The sequence below is a fragment of the Coregonus lavaretus genome, assembly GCF_964263955.1.
Source record: "Coregonus lavaretus genome assembly, chromosome: 12".
Taxonomy (NCBI): Eukaryota; Metazoa; Chordata; class Actinopteri; order Salmoniformes; family Salmonidae; genus Coregonus; species Coregonus lavaretus.
In genome coordinates, this window is record NC_139999.1 from 55,657,803 (window position 1) to 55,682,938 (window position 25,136).

General features: G+C 42.1%; 1 protein-coding gene across 1 annotated transcript in view; it reads right to left on the bottom strand.

The window, feature by feature from the left end:
* The window catches only part of pmepa1 (prostate transmembrane protein, androgen induced 1), a 74,807-nt gene that overhangs the window by 21,136 nt on the left and 28,535 nt on the right, over positions 1-25,136 (bottom strand). The gene's annotated exons all lie outside the window — the stretch shown is intronic.

Sequence of the window (25,136 nt, forward strand, 5' to 3'; positions counted from 1 at the left end):
CCTGCGTTGTATTGGCTGTGTGCTTAGGGTTGTTGTCCTGTTGGAAGGTGAACCTTCGACCACTTATATTTAGTTTTAGAGAAATGATTTGCCTTCTGTAAGTTTAAGAAAAATTTAGAAGAATCAGTTTTTTCGCTTTGTCATTATGGGGTCTGTGTAGATTGATGAGATTATTATTATTTTTTTAATGCATTTTAGAATAAGGCTGTAAAGTAACAAAATGTGGAAAAGGTCAAGGGGTCTGAATACTTTCCGAATGCACTGTATGTTTGGTAACCCTTCATTTTACAGCCCAGTAATTACTAGACAATAACTAGTAACAAAAAGTAAATACATGGTAACTATTTGGTCCCAAACATACTTACTAGGTACCAAACAAGTAAGTACTACATACTTACTTAGTAAATACAAAGTAACAAAATGTAATTATATAGTAGTCCTCTTAAGTCCCAAAGGTTAGTATTGAGGATCTTATAAGTACAAGGTACTTATTATGTAAATACCTAGTAACAACATCTACGGTATATTGTATTTATTTATTTATTTATTTATTTCAATGTACTTACTATATACCTTCAAGTCAATCATCCTGTCTCTGGTAATAAATAAATACAAATAACCTAGTTATTTTTGTACTTACTTATAAGGTCCTCTATCCTTACCTTTGGGTAAAAGGGGACTACTATATAATTCAATGTAGTTATTTTTCATTTACTAATGTAGTACTTCCTTGCTTGGTTCCTAGTAAGTATGTTTGGGTAGAGCTGGGACGATAAAGCGAAAATTATCGACACCGACATTGCCCTCCTCCTACCGAAGGATTTTGCTTAGGTCGGTAATATTCCTGGATTTTGCTACACAATGTTCCTGACGATTTTTGGGTTCTAAAACCATTATTTGGTCAACAGTAATAGCCTATGCATTATGTTGATTCCTGCTATGAAAGTATCTGCCTGTCCCTGTTTCACTGTGGGCTGCCCTCGCCCCACTGTGTGCACGGAGGAGGGAGAGATGCATTCTGATAAGCACAAGCATATGACCGTTGCTCAAAATGCAATTGCAGGAAATATATGCTTTTTTAGTTACATAGAGGAGAGTCACAGATGTCTGTGAGTATATCATTTATTTCTCACCTCTCAATATTGAGTTCATGGCACCACTTTACAACCGGAGTAGGCTACGTAGTATGGTTTTGATGCGCCCGCAGAGCTGAGTGGAGCATGCCATTTGCACTGAATAGGCCTACATCAAGTAGCTTAGCCTAGCACTGGAAGGTTTTGTAGGACATTACATTTACTGATAGATTAATCAATTAGCATACATGGCTATATAGCAACAAGATCATATTTAGAGTTAGCAATCTACTAAGTGTTTTGAGTTCCCACTTCATCAGGTGGTGAATATGCCAATAGGCCCATACACAAAGATGTCGGCAAATTAATCTCTGAAGAGCCAAAAATAAATCTGATCATTCTGGATCCTATTTTGACAGGTTGCACATCAAAATATCAATGATGCATTCCCTGGATATGTTAGATGAAATAGCTTACTTTTTAAAACATAGCATACCATCTCAGTTGTCTTACTTACATTTACATTTTAGTCATTTAGCAGACGCTCTTATCCAGAGCGACTTACAGTTAGTGAATACATTTTTTATTTTATTTTTTATACTTGCCCCCCATGGGTATTAGTATTCGTAACTCAACTCTTAATGTAGGCACATATGATATCCTACTCAATAGAAAAGCCAAACAGGAACTATCTTATGTACAACATCATCACGATGATATGCAAGACATCTCAAGTATTATAATAATATAATAATAATAATATGCCATTTAGCAGATGCTTTTATCCAAAGCGACTTACAGTCATGTGTGCATACATTTTTACGTATGGGTGGTCCCGGGGATCGAACCCACTACCCTGGCGTTACAAGCGCCATGCTCTACCAATTGAGCTACAGAGGACCACATTATGACAGGTATGATGTCATTGGTCTGACAACTTATACTGTCATCATGACTGGCTGCTTCCAGTGAAAAGTTTGTGATTTACTTCCTGTAAAATATCAACTTGAGTAAAACATTGACATTTTGAACAACCAAATACATAACATTCTTATGACATGTTTGAATATTGACAGTGATTATCACCATAGCGCACCACGTGTGCGTGTGTGTAGTAAAATGAGTAGAGTTATTGGTCAGCTCAGAGGCTCTATTGATCCCGAGACGATGGGAGCTCTTTTCCCAGCAGAGTTCACAACAGTGTCGAGGTAGACAGAACAATCTTTGTTTGGAGACAGGGCAGGACAGTTTGACCTTCCCCTCCCCCCACGTGACCCTGGCAGACGGAGCACAAAAAACACACACACAGACCCAGAAGCAGACAGAGACATACAAATGCAGGCGCACACACACACACACACACACACACACACACACACACACACACACACACACACACACACACACACACACACACTTTGTGTTCTTCTCACACTTCAACCGTCAGAGAGAGAGAGAAAGTTCACGGACAGCCCCACATAAAAAATCCAGCAGGGACTTTTGCCCCAAGCAACAACTCAAACCAAACACAGACAGTCTAACTGAGCAGAAAAGCAAAGCATAAGCTAACACAGTAGCCTGCTCCTTGAAACAACCTAAGGTCATTTCCATGTAAAAGCACCAACATATGAAGTTCATAGGAGCATATCAGATTATGTGATAAATGAAAGTCTATATTTTTGGGAAATGATGACATAGATATAAATTTCAACCATTATCCATCTTAAAAATGAGGCATAAGTAATGGCTTTGATTTCTGTTAAAACTGATTGAAAAAGCTTCTTAGAAAAAATCTACCAGAAAATAGGTATTACAAATACATCAAAACACAATAATGTTGAAGTAAAGACCCCTGCCAACTAATATCACCACTTATATTTAGTTTTGGATAAATGCTTTGCCTTCTGTAAGTTTAAGAAACATTGCCTTGTGCCTTGTAATTCCGTTACCAAAAACCCACATACAGTCCCTTCAGAAAGTATTCATAACCCTTATTCCACATTTTGTTGTGTTACAGCTTGAATTCAAAATTGATTAAATTGAATTTTTTCCATCACCCATCTACACACAATACCCCATAATGACAAAGTAAAAACAAATATATATATATATATATTTGAAAATGAAATACAGAAATATCTCCTTAACATAAGTATTCCCACCCCTGAGTCAATACATGTTAGAATCACCGTTGGCAACGATTACAGCTGTGAGTTTTTCTGGGTAAATCTAGAAGAGCTTTGCACACCTGGATTGTACAATATTTTCACATGATTATTAAAACAATTCTTCAAGCTCTATCAAGTTGGTTATTGATCATTGCAAGACCACCCTTTTCAAGTCTTGCCATATATTTTCAAGCTGATTTAAGTCAATACACAAGGCCACTCAGGAACATTCAATGTTGTCTTGGGTACATTATCCAGTGTATAATTGGCCTTCTGTTTTAGGTTATTGTCCTGCTGAAAGGTGAATTTGTCTCCCAGTGTCTGTTGAAAGCAGACTGAACCAGGTTTTCCTCTAGGATTTCAGCTGTGCTTAGCTCTATTATTATATTTCTTTTTATCCCAAAAAAACGTGCTTGTCCTTGCCGATGACAAGCATACCCATAATATGATGCAGCCACCACCATGCTTGAAAATATGAAGAGTGGTACCCTGTTGTGTTGGATTTACCTCCAAACATAACACTTTGTATTCAGGACATAAAGTTAATTTCTTTGCCACATTATTTGCAGTTTTACTTTAGTGCCTTATTGCAAACAGGATGCATGTTTTGGTATATTTTTATTCTGTGCAGGCTTCCTTCTTTTCACACTGTTTTTTAAGTTAGTATTGTAGAGTAACTACAATGTTGTTGATCAATCCTCCGTTTTTTCCTATCACAGCCATTAATCTCTAACTGTTTTAAAGTCACCACTGGCCTCATGGTGAAATCCCTGAGCGGTTTCCTTCCTCTCCGACATCTGAGTTAGGAAGGACGCCTGCATCTTTGTAGTGACTGGGTGTATTGATACACCATCCAAAGTTTAATTAATAACTTCACCACATATTCAAAAATAATGTTAAACACTATTATTGCACAGAGTGAGTTCATGCAACTTATTATGTAACCTTTTGGGCGACCCGACCAAATTCATGTAGAAATGTGAGTTATAGATCTGTCATTCTCATTCAAAGCCAGAGATCTGTTCTATGTGTGTTATTTATATGCTTCTTGTTCTTAAGTTTCATTTTTGCGCCTTTTACTTTTGGTTTTGTACACCAGCTTAAAAACAGCTGAAAATACAATATTTTTGGTTATGGAAAACATATTTCACAGCAGTTTAGATGGTACAATGACTCTCTACACTATACTTGCTTGATTTGTCACATAAACTGAAATTAGGCAACCTATTAGAATTTTAGCAACCAGAAAAAGGCGGAGCGATTTCTGCATAGTGCATCTTTAAGCACATTTTTACTCCTGAACTTATTTAGGCTAGGGGTTGAACACTTATTGACTCAAGACATTTCAACTTTTCATTTTTTGTAAAAATGTCTAAAAACATAATTCCACTTTGACATTATGGGGTATTGGGAGTAGGCCAGTGACACAACAGATCAATTTAAATCCCTTTTAAATTCAGGCTGAAAAAGTCAAGGGGTGTGAATACTTTCTGAAGGCACTGTATCTTTAAGATATGTTCTAATTTCTTTCCCCATGAGGAGAGAGGATAATGAAAGTTCACAGAAGTAACAAGTAATTAGTTATAGTGATTTTTCTGATATAATTTTTTTTAATAAATTATTAAGTGATTAAAACTCAATTATATTACCAAATCGGTAACAGAATTACAGAAAACTCTGTAACAGAATTACTGCAATTGAATTGGCTACAATGGGAAATCGTAGTAGTCACAAACCACAGTTGGGTCACCTGCTACTGTCCTTCCTTCCACTGGCATACTGTTATGTTCAGCTGATAACCGGTTTCTTTCTCTTTCCGTCATCTGGTGGTCAAAGCCAGAATGTGAAAACAGTCTGGACAACCCCTCCCTGCATAGGATGATATTGCATAGTTCTACCTTTGTTTACCTATTCAGGATACATCACCGTGAAGATAATTACATTCATATCCATAAGTATGCATTTCTGTGTAGTACAGGTCAGGGACCCATGATGTAATTCTGCTAGTGTAATTCTGTTACCAGTTGTAAATCCAGCCGACACCCCATTCTTTCTGCAGACATCTTTGAATCTTAATTTGGAGCAGATATTTAACAGTATTTAAGAGTTTTTCGAAAACGTTGTCAGATAAAAAACAGAGGGATATTTAACCGTAATTCTGTTACCAAACTTTGCATCTGCACTGTTCTTCCAGTAAATGTGTTTTTGTGAAATGTTCTGTGTAAATTGTTCAAAGTAGTCATTGTGCATAGAGTTGTATGTTTCGTTAAACTTTGAAAACAATGTTTTTTCTTTGGTAAACATTTTAAAGTGAAAAATCTGAGTCTCAGCGTAATTCTGTTATCATGGAATTGCCCCTAACCTATTCTACTCAAAACGACAAAGAGACCAAGCTATGCAAAGAGTGTGCTCATAATCCAGATACTGAAATGCTCTCGCAGGCTAGACAGACTTGATAATAGTTTGTTCCAACATTCCTGAAGTCTTACCAGCGACTATTACACAACCGTGTCTGACCTGCAGCTGCATTAAAGGAGAGTTTGCCGTCCTCACACAACAACAAAGGCATTTATCGCGCTAGTTATACACAGACAACCACACAATTGGCAAAGAAACTCAAATTCAAGATAGTCCAGAAAACGAGCTCAATGACTCATCGCATTGGACTTTTGACTTGGAAATAAAAAAAACGTTAGGAGAAAAAACTACATTTTACCCATTGATTAAAATCTAAGCTAGACAAATATTAAAATCCAAGATAGTAACGATTAATGCACAACTCACCACTACATTGAGTTTGTACGCAGTTATGGTGGTGGTGGGGACCCCCTGAGACCGGCTGCATCGTGTTACCCCCTAATACATCAACTTTGGCGAGCGCCCCAACCTGTGTGCTCACTGAGCAAGACGACACACACTGCGGCTCGCAAAGGTCTGCTGCCTTGTCCTCACTTTCTCACACACATTCCTCGACACACACACACACCACAACTGATTGCCCCCCCCCTACTGCTCAGAACAATGGGGTGCAAAGAAAGAAAAAAAAACAGACCTCGTTTTCCAGGAGAGGGAGAGTGGTGGCACAATCCAGAGAAAGACAGATGGGTCAGAGATGGAGAGAATAATGATGGGAGAGACAGAAAGAGGGAGAGAGAGACTAGACAGAATTACCAGAATTACAACGTGAAAGAACATTCCTAAATATTTATACATTTACGGCATATATATATATATATATATATATATATATATATATATATATATATATATATATATATATATATATATATATATATATATACACACACACACACACACACACACACACACCACATTTATTCACGGTCTAAAACACAGAAACCGGCGGATAGTATGAACGTATGTTACGAGAAATCCTTGTTCCTCGGCCTCGTTCCTCAATATTGATTCAATGTAAATTCACGCTCGTAAAACCAAAAACACACCCCAACCCTAACCCCGGCTCCCACAAACAAACAGTGTTGTTGCTAGGGTGTCTCTACTAAAGCGTCAGGGTTAATATATGGCCAGTGGTAGGTCTGCCAGTGGCCTGTGCCAGCGAATGTGCAAACCCACTGTCTAGAACGGCCATGTCAGCTGGCGCACAGCCTTATTCCCTGACATGGTGCCTGGGGCCACGGACACACCAGCATGCACACACAGGGATGAGGCTCCACACAGATGGCAGGGCTAGCAGCAGGGCGACGTAGTGGGGCCAGTGTGTGCCAGGCAGGCAGAGACGGTGGTCGGACTGCGTGGCTGGGCACATCTCTCTCTCTATTGCCATACAGGACTCCGCTGCTGTCGCTTGTCTTTCTCTGCCATTTTTCCAACCGTTAACGACGATGACGTGGTGGTGGAGAGTATACCCCAAAATAATTGATTTGTTGACTCCTTGCACATCGACTCCCGGTTTTGACACCCATTTCTGAGTGTCAAGACAGCAGAATCGACTCCTAAGATTCAGTATCTTTGGAACGGAGGAGACTGTACTTCCGAAAACACAAACACTAGCATCTTTCATGGCGAGTTAGCGAGGGACGGAGAGAGAGGGGAGGAGCACAGTATAGGCAGGTCGGGCACCAGGCAGACAGTCAGAACCGTGCACTAGGCGTATCTATCTGCAATCAAAAGCTGTATCTCGCAACGGAATGCTGTATCTCACAATCTCTTGTTTCTTCTTTCAATGTCTTGCAACTTCAGTAAAGCAGTGCCTATCGTCAATGAATAGGCTAGGATATTGAGATGAGCGAGATGCAACACTCTCACACAGTCACACACAGCATCTGCGCATGTGCACAGGTTCGCTTCACACTGTTGACAGCGTGGTAGCCAGGCACCAAAACAGTGGATTAGTTCTTGGATTAGTTCTTGCGGAAATTGACCCACTATGCTGTATACTTTCTGCATCTACTTTATATCGCTGAGTGTACCTTTTAAATTTCAGAACTTTCCCCAGGTCTTTATAGCTAGTGGTGTAATGGAGGGTATATACGCAGGTATACGCCGTATACCGGCTTTTCTTTCAGTGGGTATTGCATCTACTCACTTCTTAATTCCCACTGATGCGTTTAAAAAAAATGACAACAAAAATGAAACCTTTGAATTTCTGACTCAGTTGACAGCGTCATTTATCTATTTCAATAGTAGGCCTACTATAAACCTACTTTCACTGTACAGATTGGGTTGGCCTAACTGTGAAAGACCAATATTGGATTGATAATTTTAGGTCAATCAAAGTACGGCACGGTTTCTCATCAAATTTCACACAGGGCGCCTTTCCTTCACCAAGTGGGCCTTTTGGAAGAAAAGAAAAAGGCAAAATTATAGTATACCCACTTTTCCAGGCACCGCTATGGGGGGGGGGGGGGGGGTTTGGTTAGGGATTTGTATTAACGTTAAGGATCCCAATTTCGTTTAAACGTTCACACCCCTACCAGGGTTGTGGTGTTATTGAGTACCATATATCATAAGGTAGGCCTACATCATATGCTAGGCCTAACCTATTTAATAATAATAATAATAATAATAATAATAATAATAATAATAATAATAATAATAATAATAATAATAAGCCATTTAGCAGACGCTTTTATCCAAAGCGACTTACAGTCATGTGTGCATACGTTTTTACGTTTGGGTGGTCCCGGGGATCGAACCCACTACCCTGGCGGTACAAGCGCCATGCTCTACCAATTGAGCTACAGAGGACCACATAGGCTACATATCATAGAAACAAATGAAGCCAGCTACATTGTCCACCACCAGCATTGTGTCTTGTGAGAAGTGGTTTTTGTATTGCTATTACCAGCCTTTTAAATTATTGATATGAATGCACTTTATTCCAGTAGTCCATCTTCTTTCTATCTTCTCTGGGTGTTTTTAATAGACAAAGCATTGCAGGAGAGGAGAGGAATGTTGTTATGAGAAAAGCAAGCCTTCATGCTCCTGAAATGGCTTATCTTGAGGAATGCAAATGGAAACGTTCAAAAAGGGATAGTCGGGGTTGAGGAGAAAATGGCCTCCGAGCGGTTGCTGCCAGACCGGACCGAGAAGTTTACCAAAGCTTTCCAACAAAGCTTCCAGAATAAATCCCTAGGAACAGATTGTGGGAAAAAATGGAGCAATGAGGAGACTTTGTAGTGGGAAACGACGGCAACAACAGCTAAAGCCCAGGCTAAATTTAAATACCCGCACACAAAACAGATACACACACAGTTTTCTAACCGTTCAAGAGTTGCTCATAATCATTCCCCAAAACTAGGCCTGTGCACGTACGTACGCACGCACAAACAAAACAAAACACACAAACAAAACACAAAAAAACGAGGCAGCTGACATGGAGGATGTTCAGTGGAGGGGTCTCCTTCGGGTGATTTTCAAATCAAAATGTATTTGTCACATGCTTTGTAAACAACAGGTGTGGACTAACAGTGAAATGCTTACTTACGGGCCCTTCCCAACAATGCAGAGAGAAAGAAAATAGAGAAATAATAGAAAAGTTAAACACGTAATAATAAATACACAATGAGTAACGATAACTTGGCTATATACACGGGGTACCAGGTCATTGAGGTAGATATGTACATGACTAGGAATAAAGTGACAGATATTAAAACAGTAGCACCAGCATATGTCATGAGTCAAAAAAGTTAGTGCGAAAAGGGTCAATGCAGATTTTGTTTGTGTGTGTGTGTGTGTGTGTGTGTGACCGAGCTGGAGAGCAACAGCACCCCAGCCGCTCTCTCTCTCTAGACAATACAGCCTGTGAAGATACTCGCACGCCCCCAAATGGGGAAGGTGAGGGGGTCAAGGGAGTCCCCTGTCAAAGAAGGAAGTCAACCCTGCACCCTCCCCCCCCCCCCCCTTTTTCCCTCCCTTGCTCAGTGTCAGGCTGGGGCATTCGCGGTCACTGCTGAGCCAGACAGCTCTAAGCACGCAGGCAGACAGACAGAGGGAGGAGGGGGGATGGGGGGGGGGGCATGGGAGGGTTAGCACTCCACTCTCTCTCTCGTCTGTCTCTCCCTCCCTGTTACTGACTCCCACCCTGTTACTGACTCGACACACTGTTAGTCTAGGGAATTTGGGAGTGGCCAGATAGTGGTGTGTGTGTGTAAGGAAAGGGGGATATATCAGTCTGTAAAACTGTCTGCTCACATGGGCAGGCAGGAGTGATGTGTGCGTTTGTGCGCGTGTGTGCGTGTCTGTGCCGGCGGCGGCTTGTAGGTCAGAGGTGCCCAACATTTGCTTGCCAATTTCCATGAGAAAGGCTGGGTTGGAGGGGGTGCAGTGCTCAGAGCAGACAGGGCAGGCCTGCACTGCGCAGAGTCACTGAGAAGGGCAGAGCAGGGAGAGACCGAGACAGTGGGGAGCGATTGTGAGACACAAGAGGGGAGAAACAAAGCAACCCCTATTCATTGACTTTGGAGCCACGGTCATACAGCCACAACCAACAAGTGTGGGAACCTTAGGTCGGGACACTCACACTATAGATACAGAGCCTTGCAAAAGTATTCATCCCCCTTGGCATTTTTCCTATTTTGTTGCATTACAACCTGTAATTTAAATGAATTTTTATTTGGATAAATAGTCAAAATTGGTGAAGTGAAATGAAAAAAATAACAAAATAAATAACGGAAAAGTGGTGTGTGCATATGTTTTCACCCCCTTTGCTATGAAGCCCCTAAATAAGTTGTTGCAACCAATTACCTTCAGAAGTCACATAATTAGTTAAATAAAGTCCACCTGTGTGCAATCAAAATGTCACATGATCTCAGTATATATACACCTGTTCTGAAAGGCCCCAGAGTCTGTAACACCACTAAGCAAGGGGCACCACCAAGCAAGCGGCACCATGAAGACCAAGGAGCTCTCCAAACAGGTCAGGGACAAAGTTGTGGAGAAGTACAGATCAGGGTTGGGTTATAAAAAAATATCAGAAACTTTGAACATCCCACGGAGCACCATTAAATCCATTATTAAAAAATTGAAAGAATATGGCACCACAACAAACCTGCCAAGAGAGGGCCGCCCACCAAAACTCACGGACCAGGCAAGTAGGGCATTAATCAGAGAGGCAACAAAGAGACCAAAGATAACCCTGAAGGAGCTGCAAAGCTCCATAGCAGAGATTGGAGTATCTGTCCATAGGACCACTTTAAGCCGTACACTTCGCAGAGCTGGGCTTGACGGAAGAGTGGCCAGAAAAAAGCCATTGCTTAAAGAAAAAAATAAGCAAACACGTTTGGTGTTCGCCAAAAGGCATGTGGGAGACTCCCTAAAGATATGGAAGAAGGTACTCTGGTCAGATGAGACTAAAATTGAGCTTTTTGGCCATCAAGGAAAACGCTATGTCTGGCACAAACCCAACACCTCTCATCACCCCGAGAACACCATCCCCACAGTGAAGCATGATGGTGGCAGCATCATGCTGTGGGGATGTTTTTCCATCGGTAGGGACTGGGAAACTGGTCAGAATTGAAGGAATGATAGATGGCGCTAAATAAAGGGAAATTCTAGAGGGAAACCTGTTTCAGTCTTCCTGGTATTTGAGGCTGGGACGGAGGTTCACCTTCCAGCAGGACAATGACCCTAAGCATACTGCTAATACAACACTCGAGTGGTTTAAGGGGAAACATTTAAATGTCTTGGAATTGCCTAGTCAAAGCCCAGACCTCAATCCAATTGAGAATCTGTGGTATGACTTAAAGATTGCTGTACACCAGCGGAATCCATCCAACTTGAAGGAGTTGGAGCAGTTTTGCCTTGAAGAATGGGCAAAAATCCCAGTGGCTAGATGTGCCAAGCTTATAGAGACATACCCCAAGATACTTGCAGCTGTAACTGCATCTTCAAAGTGGTAGGCATGTTGTGTAAATCAAATGATACAAACCCCCCAAAATCCATTTCAATTCCAGGTTGTAAGGCAACAAAATAGGAAAAATGCCAAGGGGGGTGACTACTCTCGCAAGCCACTGAATGGGTGGGAAAAAAGAGGGAAGGGGCAGTTAGGTTAAGTGAATTATTAGCTTTACCTTATATGTTAAAATGATAGCACTAGATGCTAATGCTAACTGAGTGGAGTAGGCTCAGCCTAAACGAGTTATTAGCTTTTGCTAGCATGGTCTAACCATTAGCAGTGATTCTGAGATTAGTTTTCTTTTCTTTTCTTTATCAGAGCAAATTTAACCACAAGCAAACCATGTACCACCCACCCAGCTTAGAACTGGAGCTTTGGTGAACTTCAAGGGTGTTTGGGAGTGTTTGACAGTGTGTGTGTGTGTGTGTGTGTGTGTGTTCACACATGTCTGGTGGGTTAAGGGGTGGGGTTGAGAGAGAGGGTGAGGAGAAGGCCCAAAGTAATGGGAAACCCTCCTGGAGTCTTTGTTTGAACAAGTCTTGGGGGAAGCAAATGTTCAATAAACAAAGCTGACTGTGCTTTAATCAAAATCAAGTTATAGTAATTATTTCAACCCAAACAACAGGGGCACACATGGAGGAGTCGAGATAGATTTGATAGAACAAACGTCTAGTCCGGACAAGAGCTGTCGGAAAACAGGTCTAGTGGAAATATGGTTGTCATCTAGTCGGGAGGAAAGGGGGAAATTTAGACAAACAAAACCGTAATTGTTGCTCTTTAAAATCTCCGCCTCTCTATAGTTTGAGCTCTCAGGCGTAGCTTAACATCTCGAAGCAAGTTTCAATTGCTGCTCGGCGTGTCTCTAAAGCATTTCCAGACACAACAGCAGATGCCCGGGAAACACACACACACACACACACACACACATAGATACACACAGTTTTGCAGAGATGCTGAATATGAGACTCATAGGCCTAGTTCGAGACATTCAGAAATATATGTGCACATATGGGAATACACACATGTGCATGAGCGCACACGCACGCATACAACCACACACTAAGTGGACATAAACAGACACAAACACTATAAGAGAGATACACAGGCACTCTTGACAAAATGATATGTGCAGTGCTATTTTAATTGTACCTTTATTTCACCAGTTTGTCCCATGAAGGGATGTAAAATGTATTTCAGCACAATACATTTTTACAAGAGCGGCATTGCAAAAGAGAAAAAAAACTAAAGCCACTGCAGTGAAGCACCAGGAAGGGACTCGAGTCATGCCATTAGTGTGTGTGGAGGACACTTGGTTATTGAGATGCAGGAGTTCTACACTGAGCCTCATGCAACTCTGCCAAAGTACACAAGGCAGCACACAGTCCCAGCCCAATGTTGGGCAATGAAGTACCTTGAGAAGCAAATGAATTGCAGAAAGCAACTGTGCTCCAAACAGTGCAATGTAGTCCACCGTAGAGACATACAACTCTGAACTGATCCTACACCAGGGATGAAGGTAATTAATAATCTCACTGCAATGATGAGACAGGTAAAATGGGCATACTGATTTTGTGACTAGATAGATTGTTGGCTGGGAGGTACACCTTACATTTACATTACATTTTAGTCATTTAGCAGACGCTCTTATCCAGAGCGACTTACAGTTAGTGCATACATTATTTTTTATACCCCCCGTGGGAATTGAACCCACAGCCCTGGTGTTGCAAACACCATGCTCTACCAACTGAGCTACATCCCCTAAGATTTTATTTTTGTATATTTTTATATACAGACTGTTATAAGCAACAACAAAAAAAGCTAAGCACTGCCAATGTTTGTCCCATTGCACAGCTTGTGCTAACCCACTTTCGATCTGCGGCAGCGGCCGATGACGCTTGTCTAGCAGACTAGAGTGAATCCGACAGACTTTGAATACGTGCCATTTGGGGGGGGGGGGGGGGGGGGGGGGGCTCGAGTCTCGTCGTAACCAGGTCAAGGTGCCAGGGGCCAAAAAACTACACCCACGCCATCTTTACCAAGTCTGTGCCCCTTCAAACTCATGAAATATGTTGCATGTCTGTCTGGGATTCACCACTCCCTGAACGTGTGTGTTGAGTCGTTCAATGTCATTTCAGCAAGCCATAACACCCACCATCTCAGACTGTTCTGAAATTGTTTCTGTAGTTAGAAACTGGCATTCCTGAAACATTATTTTGTTTAAATTAAAATGCATCTTCGAGAAAATTAAGATAATTGATTACACCCAAATTGGCCATTTTAATTGATAGGATTCAGATAATATTCAATAAATATAGTAACCTACATCCGATTTGGACCAAACTTCTTCCAACCAATGAGTAAGACATGAGGAATCCCAAAGAATTGTCAAAAGCCACCCACGGACCCCCACACCAATCGACCCCAACAACCAGTATGCAGTATCAGTTCTCTAAGTAGTATGAAGCTGTGGCATGGAGTATTGTTTTTCCATACTATGTAATGTATTCCCTGTGAATCTGGTGATGTTCCCCCGTTCAGAGAAATTAGTAATTTAAGTTGCTCACATTATTTACAATACAATAGTGTGAAAGTACCAGGTTTTGACCCCTACATGCCGCTGTTCCTTCTATACTGCCAGACTCTGTTATCAATTTTGCTGGTCTCTTGTGTTTATTAACCTCTACGGGATCGGTGTTCCGTATACAGGACGGTTGAGCTAACGTGCGCTAATGTGATTAGCATGACTGTTGTAAGTAACAGCAAACTTTCCAGGACATAGACATGTCTTATATGGGCAGAAAGATTACATTCTTGTTAATCTAACTGCACTGTCCAATTTACAGTAGCTATTACAGTGAAAAAATACCATGCTATTGTTTGAGGAGAGTGCACAACAACAAACTTATCACGGCAACTGGTTTGATACATTCACCTCTGAAGGTAAATAATGTACTTACATTCAGTAATCTTGCTCTGATTTGTCATCCTAAGGGTCCCAGAGATAAAATGTAGCATAGTTTTGTTTGATAAAATCAATTTTTATATTCAAATGTAGGAACTGGGTTCTACAGTTTGAACCCCTGCTGTCTCTGGCTCCACACCCACCCCGCCCGGCCATCTAGATGTGTGAAAGTTAGTGTATAAGCTAATGATCCATCATGTATGACATTCCTGGGAGTGTGTAAACTTACATTTTGCATTACCATATCATGTTTGTATGTTCTCTATAGTTATGTACTTGAAAATGTATCAATTGACCAATTCGGCACATTTGGGCAGACTTGATACAAAATAGTCCAGTATTGCAATGCTTCACTGGATCAATCTGAAACTTTTCACACACTGCTGCCATCTCGTGGCCAAAATCGAAATTGCACCTAAACTGCAATATTATATTGCGGCCTTTCTCTTGCGTTTCAAAAATGATGGAACAAAACAAATAGAAAACGCATGTTTTTTTTGTTTGGATTACCTTTTACTAGATCTAATGTGTTATATTCTCCTACATTAATTTCACATTTCCACAAACTTCAAAGTGTTTCCTTTCAAATGGTATCAAGAATATGCATATCTTTGCTTCAGGTCCTGAGCTACAGACAGTTAGATTTGGGTGTGTCATTTTAGGCGAAAATTGAAAAAAAGTGTCCGATCCTTTAGAGGTTAAATATACTGAACAAAAATATAAATGTGACATGCAACAATTTCAAAGATTTTACTGAGTTATAATTCATATAAGGAAATCAGTCAATTGAAATCAATTCATTAGGCCCTAATCTATGGATTTCACATGACTGGGAATACAGATATGCATCTGTTGACCACAGATACCTTTAAAAAAAAGGTAGGGGTGCTGATCAGAAAACCAGTCAGTATCTGGTGTGACCACCATTTGCCTCATGCAGTGTGACATCTCCTTTGAATAGAGTTTATCAGGCTGTTGATTGTGGCCTGTGGAATGTTGTCCCACTCCTCTTCAGTGGATGTGCGCAGTTGCTGGATATTGGTGGGAACTGAAACACGCGGTCGTAGACATCGATCCAGCGCATCCCAAACATGCTCAATGGGTGACATGTCTGGTGAGTATGCAGGCTATGGAAGAACTGGGACATTTTCAGAATTGTGGCTTATTTCTCTGAACAGATGGGTGAAAAAAACATCACCAGATTCACAGGGACTACATTACAGAGTATGTAGAAGCAATACTCCAAGCCACAGCGTCATACTACTTGTCAAACATAGAGAACTGAAACTGTATACTGGTTGTTGGGGAGGGATTGGCATGAGGTGTGGGGGGTCCGTGGGTGGCTTCTGACCTTTTTTGGGGGGGATTACTCATGTCGTACTCATTGGTAGGAAGAAGTTTGTCCCAAATTGGATGTTGGATACTATATTTATATCTATAAATGAAAATGGCCAATTTGGGTGCAATCAAGTAGCTTAATTTCTCAGAGATCAAATTGTATTTTAACAAAATAATGTTTCAGGAATGATAATCGTATCTGTTACTAACTACAGAAATTATTTCAGAACAATCTGATATGGTGGGCGTCGAAATCCTCTTTCCTATGCTTTTTGAGGTGGAACGACCCTGTTAGAACATCAATAAAATAAACACATTCTCATTTTCTCTCTCATCTCGGATTCGTCCCAATGGAGGGGTGACAGACGTCGCCCCCTCCCTCTCTTCTCCCTGACTAGACAGAGCTGGCAGCTTCAGGGAATCCTAGACTACATCCCCCCTCTACCGCCCCACCTACTCTCGCCCCTAAATCCCACCCCCACCTATTAGAACCCACAGGGGAGGCCTGGCTGGCGAATTACTGAAACAGACAAGTGAAGGGAAGAACAAAGGATGAGCAGGGCTACTGGATTAACTTGAGTACTTCCACATTGCTAGAAGAGTGTCCCTAAAGCAAAAGAGTTGTATGGGTGAAGGAGCTCTGGAAATAGGAAGAATAGATCTGTTTGATTCTGTGGCTACAGGACAGGAAAGGGAGTTTCGAAAGGTCCGGTTCTGGCTAGACAGATCATGGGATGGGATTGTGGGAGGTTGCAGGTTAACGCCTTTACAGTGTGTGTGTGTGTGTGTGTGTGTGTGTGTGTGTGTGTCTTAAGGTATAGTCACACTGTACATACCCTCCTTGAAACAATATGGATGAAAAGTCAACAACGTCACAATATGGAGCACAATAGTGGTGTTAAACACACAAAAACAAACATCTCTTCTAAAAATTGAAAAGTGAAGCCGGCAGAACAGCTTGAGAGCCGTCTGCCGCGTCTGCGCCTAGTGTTTTAAAAGCATCATGGCAGAATCTCAAATTGAGTTTCCTACTCCGTACCATCCTTCACAGCTCAGCGGACGATTAGCGCACTGGCACCTCTGCTCACTGCGGGACCGAGCCTGCCTCACCCGCCGGCAGGTACCCACGGACCTGACTGTCTGAAGCTTATGAAAATCTAACCTTGTTATCAGCTGGCCTGTCTGTGGGCCGAGCGGGGTGACGCTCATTGTTATTCTAGCCAGCGGGAGCTAGCCTAGACTCCCCTGGTCCCTTGTTTGCCACCTCATTTATCTGTTGTCACCAAGGGCACACAGCCACGCTCTCCTTCATTTGAATAAGAAAAAAAGAGGAGCCAGACTGGGGAGCAAAGAGCATGTCATCCAGCGCTTGGCTAACTCCAATAAGGACGCACCTCTCGCTCTGTCTGACAGTCATTCCCGTTTTGAGCTGGAGTGGTGCTAGACATAATTATTATCTAGGCTACAGTCTGAATAGGGTGGATGTGCTTTGTCTCCCCTAACAACATCCATATACACAGACATACAAACCTAGAAGCTGTCCACTGTGAATTTCTCCCTAATCTTGCCAACGGGTATCCAGACATAAGACATGACAGGCCTATTGTAGGGAAAACACACTCCAACTATTAAATATAGCCTGGCCGTATATAGGAAGGGATTCTAATTAGAATAGAAAGTTCAAGAGTTCAAGCGAAAATGTTTCACGTTCACCTTGATGATAAAAAAACAACAGTCTGCTCCAGTGTTGACTTTAAGAGCTTGTGGGAACAGACGAAACGGCTAATGACTGCATGGGCCTTAGAGGCCGATAAAGAGAGGCCATTTCCAGGTGCTGGGTTTTATGTTCCAGGTCTGCGCTGTGTAAACTGTCTCTTGGAGGGAACACAGACGTTCCCCAGCATGGCAGCCTCATCTATAAACAGTCGGCTGCCAAGTTTCTCCAGAGCTGAAAACTTGCCATACCCGTCAGCCGCAGCTGCAGACAGACTCAACACTCGTCCAGACATAACAGTGTCTGTCTAGAGAGAGAACACCACCTCCACCGCCACAGTCAAACTCGTCTAACTACAAGAGCCCTGGCAGGAATCCGGTTCGTTTTCATCTGAGGAGGGAACTAGACAAAACAAACCCCAGCTAAACAAATCTCACTTAATGAACGTATGCTCGGATGAGTGAGGTTGAATGAAGGACGATGACAATCTGAATTGGGGTTGGAATCATAGACACTGCCCAGACTTTGAAAGGAACAATGTATTTTTCCCTTAAACATAGACAAGAGATTAGAGGAGAAAAGTCCAGTAACCTCAGCATTTACTTTACTGAAATATTCCCACAGCTCTGACGACTAAGGGCTCGCCCAATGGAAAAAAGTATTCGGCTCAGGATGAGGCACGTTTGTCGGTTGGTTTTCTCGAATCCAAAAAGTGGACTTTGGCGCAACATCCAACACAATTTCCCCCTGGGCTCTGTATAGTCAGTGTTTACACCATGACCCAATGATATTGTTTTGAATGTACATTTCACGAGATAAAGCCCTCTAGGTACATAATGAAACGTGTCTCAAATCCAGTCATTTTGTGGTGGTGTGCTGCTGGGACTTGGCTGGACTTCCCCTCTTTGCACATAATCAAGCTTGGAGAGCCTCACCACACACATATACACAACAGCCCTCCATACAGCTCCGTGCTAGCGCTAACTGGGAAGGATAAATGGCGCAGACATGGAGGAAAAAACAAAAGCAGAGTTGTTTGCTTTGGTCAGGAAACATAGCGAGCTGAACACATGTGGCAGGCAGCCACAAGGGCTGCTGAGACTCACAGGGCATTAGTCACAACATCAAAGCAACTAGCTTAACACCTAATGTGAAAACTAGTCATTATATACCAAGGGCTTTACAACATTTATTCTACAGATTTATGGTAGCTTGAAGTCTAACAAGGTCAATGGTGTTAAACTACAAAACTGGTCTGGTGAAGCTTTGTGCAACGTTATGCAGAACCTTTTGGCATTTAGTTGGGGTTGTGTTGGTTCTTGAACCTAGCCCCATGAACCTCTTTTAATAACAGGTTGAACCTCAGCCGTGAAGCATGTTGCACTTCATAACGTGCTCTTGCCCAGCGCTGCGGAGGTCCAAAGAGTCATTTTAGGAGATTAAGACATCTGTCAGGATGGAGAAATAACAATAACAACAGCAAGAGCTCCATGTGCCAGATTATAATTATGTCTGTAGGCGGGAGTAGGGGGGGAAGAAATTAAATGAATGATGAAGGAAGCACAGCAGCCCCCGCTGCCAGCGTGAAGTGAACACAGGTGCAGGGGAGCCAGTGTGTGGCCAACACTCATTCGTTCCCTCACTCCCTACGATCGCGTTCTCTCTAGGCCTCTGGTGGGAGAGCCAATACATGACCCCAGGAAAAAAAGGCAGCTCTCGAAAGGCACTTCCAAGAACAGATTTGCTGTTCTGCAGAGGCCTGGATTGATGGTTTACAGCTGCTTTTAATTGCCCGTGCTGAATTCAGTCTAGGTGAGGCATTTCTTTGTCTGAGCCCTCATTTTTTGGGATTATGGAATCACATCCCTTTTCAACCCAGAAAGACTAGAGGAAGCCGTTTGGCGGGTTTAAGCTCTCCGGTTTATGTCACAACATCTGTTTCCTGGTTTTAGGTTGATGAACCCATGGAAGCATTACAAGCATCGGCAGGTGGTTGTGATTTACCTCAGAAACAATTTGTCAAATACGTTCTGTGCGGGGACTAGCGATAACTGTATAGGAACCAATAATGAGGACTTCTGAAGTTTCACTACGGGTGCTGCCTTTTCTGTCAAATAGAAAGGACCAAATTAACAAATTGCGTTTAAGATCTGCAAAGGGCACCAGACACCAGTCCCCTGCACCCTATAGACAAACAATAGTGAATAAATCAGATGAGTGTGTATGGTAATTAGAAAGTCCCAGCTGGTACCTATTTTGAGGGTGGGAGGAGACAGACACACCCCTTTTTCTAAATCCATGTCAGCGTGTGTATGTGTATGTGTGTGTGTGTGTGTGTGTGTGTGTGTGTGTGGTTGGGTAGGGTGGGGGTGGTCAGTTGTCCCTGCCGGGCAGAGGGGGATCCCTTTATGTGGCACACACACACACACATTCAGCAGCTCGCCGCATTGTTTGCTGCAAGCATCAGCAAGTAAGCCCGGTCGGCAGCCAGTCTAGACAAGGCCACTAACAATGGCCACTTCAGACCAGACGGGAGCACACCATCACCAACATAAAAATTAGACATGTGCCACTATGCTTAGCAGGCAAATTGACTGCAGCTAAACTCTTAAAAAAACTATTTAAAGATGCACTATGTAAAAATCGCTCTGCCATTTCCTGGTTGCTAAAATTCTAATAGTTCGCCTAATTTTAGTTTATGTGACAAAACAAGCAAGTATAGTGTAGAGAATCATTGTACCATCTAAACCGCTGTGAAATGTTACATATTGCAGCTTTAATTCAACAACGTTTGATCAAAGCATGAAGTCACATTTTTACCTTCACAGAGAGAATAGGAGTGATACAGGTATTGACTTGATTCAATTTACTTCAAATTCAAAATCCTCCTCAAACACAATCATCTGGAAAGCTAAAAAGAACCCCCATCTAAATTTCTCTCCCATTGTGACTGTCTGGAAAGTCTATGGGCATTTCCATGTAAAAAGCCCTATGAGCACTAACATGTGAAGTTCATAGGAGCACATCAAATTTGGTGTCAAATGAAATCTAAGAGGATTTGATTTCTGTTCAAACTGATGGAATTTTAAGAAATATTGCCTAGTTTCTTGTCATTCTGTTAGCAAAAACCCACATATCTAAGATATTTTATCATTTCTCCCCCTCATGAGGAGGGAGGAGAGTGAAAGTACACAGAAGTAACAAGTAAAGGTAGACCAAACAATTACTTAGTGTTTATACTGATACATTTTTTATGATTTATTAAGTGATTAAAACACGTCATTATGTTACCAAATCGGTACCAGAATGAACAAAAAAAATCTATAACAGAATGACCAACTGAATTGGCAACAATGGGAATTCATACTAGTCACAAACTTCAGTTGGGTCACCTGCTACTGTCCTCCCTTCCACTGGCATACTAGTTATGTTCAGCTCATAACTACTTTCTTTCTCTGTCGCGTGGGAGTCAAAGCAAGAGTGTGAAAACAGTCTGGTCAACCACTCCCTCTCTCTCCAGTTAATGTCACCTCTCCTGGCTCTTACGGACACCTACCCATGAGCCCCCTCTCTTTCCATTTACTGTAACCAGCCCTCTCACCCACTGATCACCGGCCAACACCGGACGTCCATGGACTTTGAAAAGTAGTTGATTTGGTCCGTCCAAATCTGAACCTATCATAGACGTCTGTTTCACAAGATTGGACAGCACAGTAAAGAAAAGTAGAGTATAGGTCAGCACAAAACATTATAGTTTAGTATAGTACAGTACAGTACAGCACACTAGAGTAGTACAATTTACTGTATTGCACTGTACTTTACTGAAATATGCTCTACTGTACTGTGCTGTTCGGTACTGAACTCTACTCTGCTGCGCTGTACTGTGATGTCCAAACTTGTGAAACATAGACGTCTATGATAGGTACAGATTTGGTGCGGTCTGGACCAACCAAATTTGGTCTTGTCTGGGGGCGGAGCTTATTAAAATAATAGCTAGTGTGTAGAATAAAACCCAAAACATGCAAAGAAGGATATTTCATTTTTCTACCTTTGTGATCCTATTCAGGATACATCACCATGGAAGAGAATGACATTCATAATTATGCATTTCTGTATAGTACAGATCAGGGACCCATGATGTCATTCTGTTACCATCACTATGTTACCGGGTGTTAATCCACTTCACTTACTGTAGTTCAATAACCAAAATATTTTTTTTCAAACCCAATGTGTCATTTCATTGCTGACACCCCATTCTTTCTGCAGACATCTTTTAATCTTAATTCAGTGTAGATATTTAAGAGTTTTTAGAAAACATGGTCACAAACTGAGGGAGATGTTACAATAATTCTGTTACTAAACTTTACATCTGCAATGTGTTTTTGTAAAATGTTCGGTGAAAATTGTTCAAAGTAGTCCTTGTATGGTTTATTTAACTTTGCAATCAAAGGTTTTTGTTTGGCATACTTTTAAAGTGAAAATTCTGAGTCTTAGCGTCATTCTCTTACAGTGGAATTACCCCTAATCTAGTCGGAAGCAACAGATTTGCCAGCTTAAAAGTGAGGGGAAATAAGTACTCGATACAATAACCTTTAGGCATTCGTCTGCACAGTTAAAACATGAAAGTCAAAATACATAAAACCAGGCAAAAATAACTTGAGAGATTGCCTCCTAAATAAACATACTGTAGAATGCTGTAAGCATTTGAAGTTTGAGGGAAAAAAACAGATGGAGAACTTTACCTCACTTACTCTGACCTCTTTAAGCCGCATATTAGCCGCTGATGCTAACTGCAGACAGCCTAATGGTAATTAAAAAGGAAATTCATTTAGACAATTGCAAAGCCGGCTGTGCTAAAAAGCAATGCATAATACATGTACAGTCGTCAAGCTAGGACCTTGGGGAGATATTATTACACTTGCCATTTAAGATTTCAGAGGACATTATCCTTGGGCGGTTGAACTAAACTTCATTAGGTTTGAACAGCCATGTTGCCCTTAATGAATAATGCAGGGGTAAAGGTTTACACATCCCTCCGCTTCACTGTTCTCCCATAGTCTCGGGCTATAATAAACAAGGCGATTTGATTGCAATATAAAAGGGTCATGGTTTTGTCGCATCATTGGAAATAGTCAAAATCTCTGCAAATGGTCCATATAAGCTACCCAAGTTAGTCACATAGGGCAGAGAACGCAGGAAGCGGATGTGTATGATTATGGTTAATGAGATTGATCCGTCACACTGGACACAGCCAGCTAAGCGTTCTGTACTGTACAATGGCAGGATGGTCTGGGTGAGTCTGTTCAGCTGGACTCTGCACAATGCCCCAGCTGGGAGGTTAGGAGCAGGGACATACACACTCCCACACACACTGACATGGACACACACACATGCACGAACGAACGCACACACCTCAGCCAGCAGCCCCTCTCTGCTCCATACGGAAGCACATCAAGCAGCCATGAGTCAGTTTCAGGAAGAGCACATCGGGCCTAGAGGGCTGCTTCCTGGGTTTAAACTTTTATAGCTCCGTTCGAGGGGAGGAGAGAAAGGGCTTTACTTTCAACTCTGTCAGCGCTTACTCATGCCTGAGCCTCAGGTTCAGATGACTTCAGTCTGGATGGTTCTGGGCGAGATGTTGGGGCAGGACAAAACTTGAGCGACTGAAACCAAAATCTCTCACAGACTAGTATTCAGGAACATTTTGTGTCATGTATTCCTGGCAGCCACTGGGAGGACCAAATCGAAAGGAAAATGGAGTGTGTTTCAAAAAGATTGGGGGCAAGAATATGGGAAAATACTTTTAAATTAGAGAATGTATGAAATGACGGCTGCAATTGTTGAGTGTTATATTAAGAAGAGGGGTAGTGAATGGAGGGGGTGTGTGGGTGGTAGGGCTGATTTAAGGCTAGCTCTGTTGTCTTAGGGTAACAAAAACTACCCCCACCACACTAGCACTGCTCGCACCCCCAGTCTTTCTGACAATGAACCCTTTGCTTTGTGTGCGGGGGGGAGCCACCCCATAACAACCAATGACCTTCCCCCTCTGACCTTTACCACTCAGACACCGCCAGGTTGCCGGGAGATACCCTGACACCACCCTTCTTCACTCCCCCCAGACCTTCCCATTTCCCTGCAGATGCACGGCAGGCCTGGTTTCATATGCAAAACTGCATTTACATAAATCTGAATTCCTAAGCCAATCATCATAGTGGGAAAGGTGGATGCGACTGGGAGGTGGGACCTGGGGTCTCTTGCCCTGGTCTGTGTGACCAGTTGGGTTTTATTAGGTGATACATCTGAATTCCTAAGCCAATCAACATAGTAGGAAAGGTAGATGGAACTGGGAGGTGGGACCTGGGGTTATATTATTTGACAGCCCTCATAGCCACACATAGGAGAATAATTTTCACAGACCTGCTACACCACATAAGAGGACTGGGAAACTGGATAGGCCTTATTACTCTCATCTGTGTTATATGTATTATTACTACCATTTTGAGTTACATGTAGAGAGGAGTGTGACTTGCACAGGCACACCACTGTCCTATAGTGTATACAGTGCATTCGGAAAGTATTCAGCCCCGCATTTTGATACATTACAGAATACTTATTCTAAAATTGATTAAATAGGTTTTTTTCTTCATCAATCTACACACAATACCCTATAATGACAAGGCAAAAACAATTTTGGGCTAATTTAAAATCAACAAATGGAAATATCACATTTACATTAGTATTCAGACCCTTTACTCAGTACTTTGTTGAAGCACCTTTGGCAGCTATTACAGCCTCGAGTCATCTTGGGTATGACACTACAAACTTGGCACACCTGTACTTGGGGAGTTTCTCCCATTCCTCTCTGGAGATCCTCTCAAGTGCTGTCAGGTTGGATGGGGAGCGTTGCTGCACAGCTATTTTCAGGTCTCTCCAGAGATGTTCGATTGGGTTCAAGCCCGGGCTCTGGCTGGGCCACTCAAGGACATTCAGAGACTTGTCCCGAAGCCACTCCTGCGTTGTCTTGGCTGTGTGCTTAGGGTCGTTGTCCAGGTTTTCATCAAGGATCTCTCTGTACTTTGCTCCATTCATCTTTGCCTCGATCCTGACTAGTCTCCCAGTCCCTGCCGCTGAAAAACATTCCCACAGCATGCTGCCACCACCATGCTTCACCGTAGGGATGGTGCCAGGTTTCCTCCAGACTTGACGTTTGGCGTTCAATCTTGGTTTCATCAGACAAAGAATCTTGTTTCTCATGTTCTGAGAGTCTTTAAGTCCCTGACCAAGGCCCTTCTCCCCCAATTGCTCAGTTTGGCCAGGCAGCCAGCTCTAGGAAGGGTCTTGGTGGTTCCAAACTTCTTCCATTTAAGAATGATGGAGGCCACTGTGTTCTTGGGGACATTCAATGCTGCAGAAATGTTTTGATACCCTTCCCCAGATCTGTGCCTCGACACAATCCTCCAATCAAGTTGTAGAAACATCTCAAGGATGATCAATGGAAATAGGA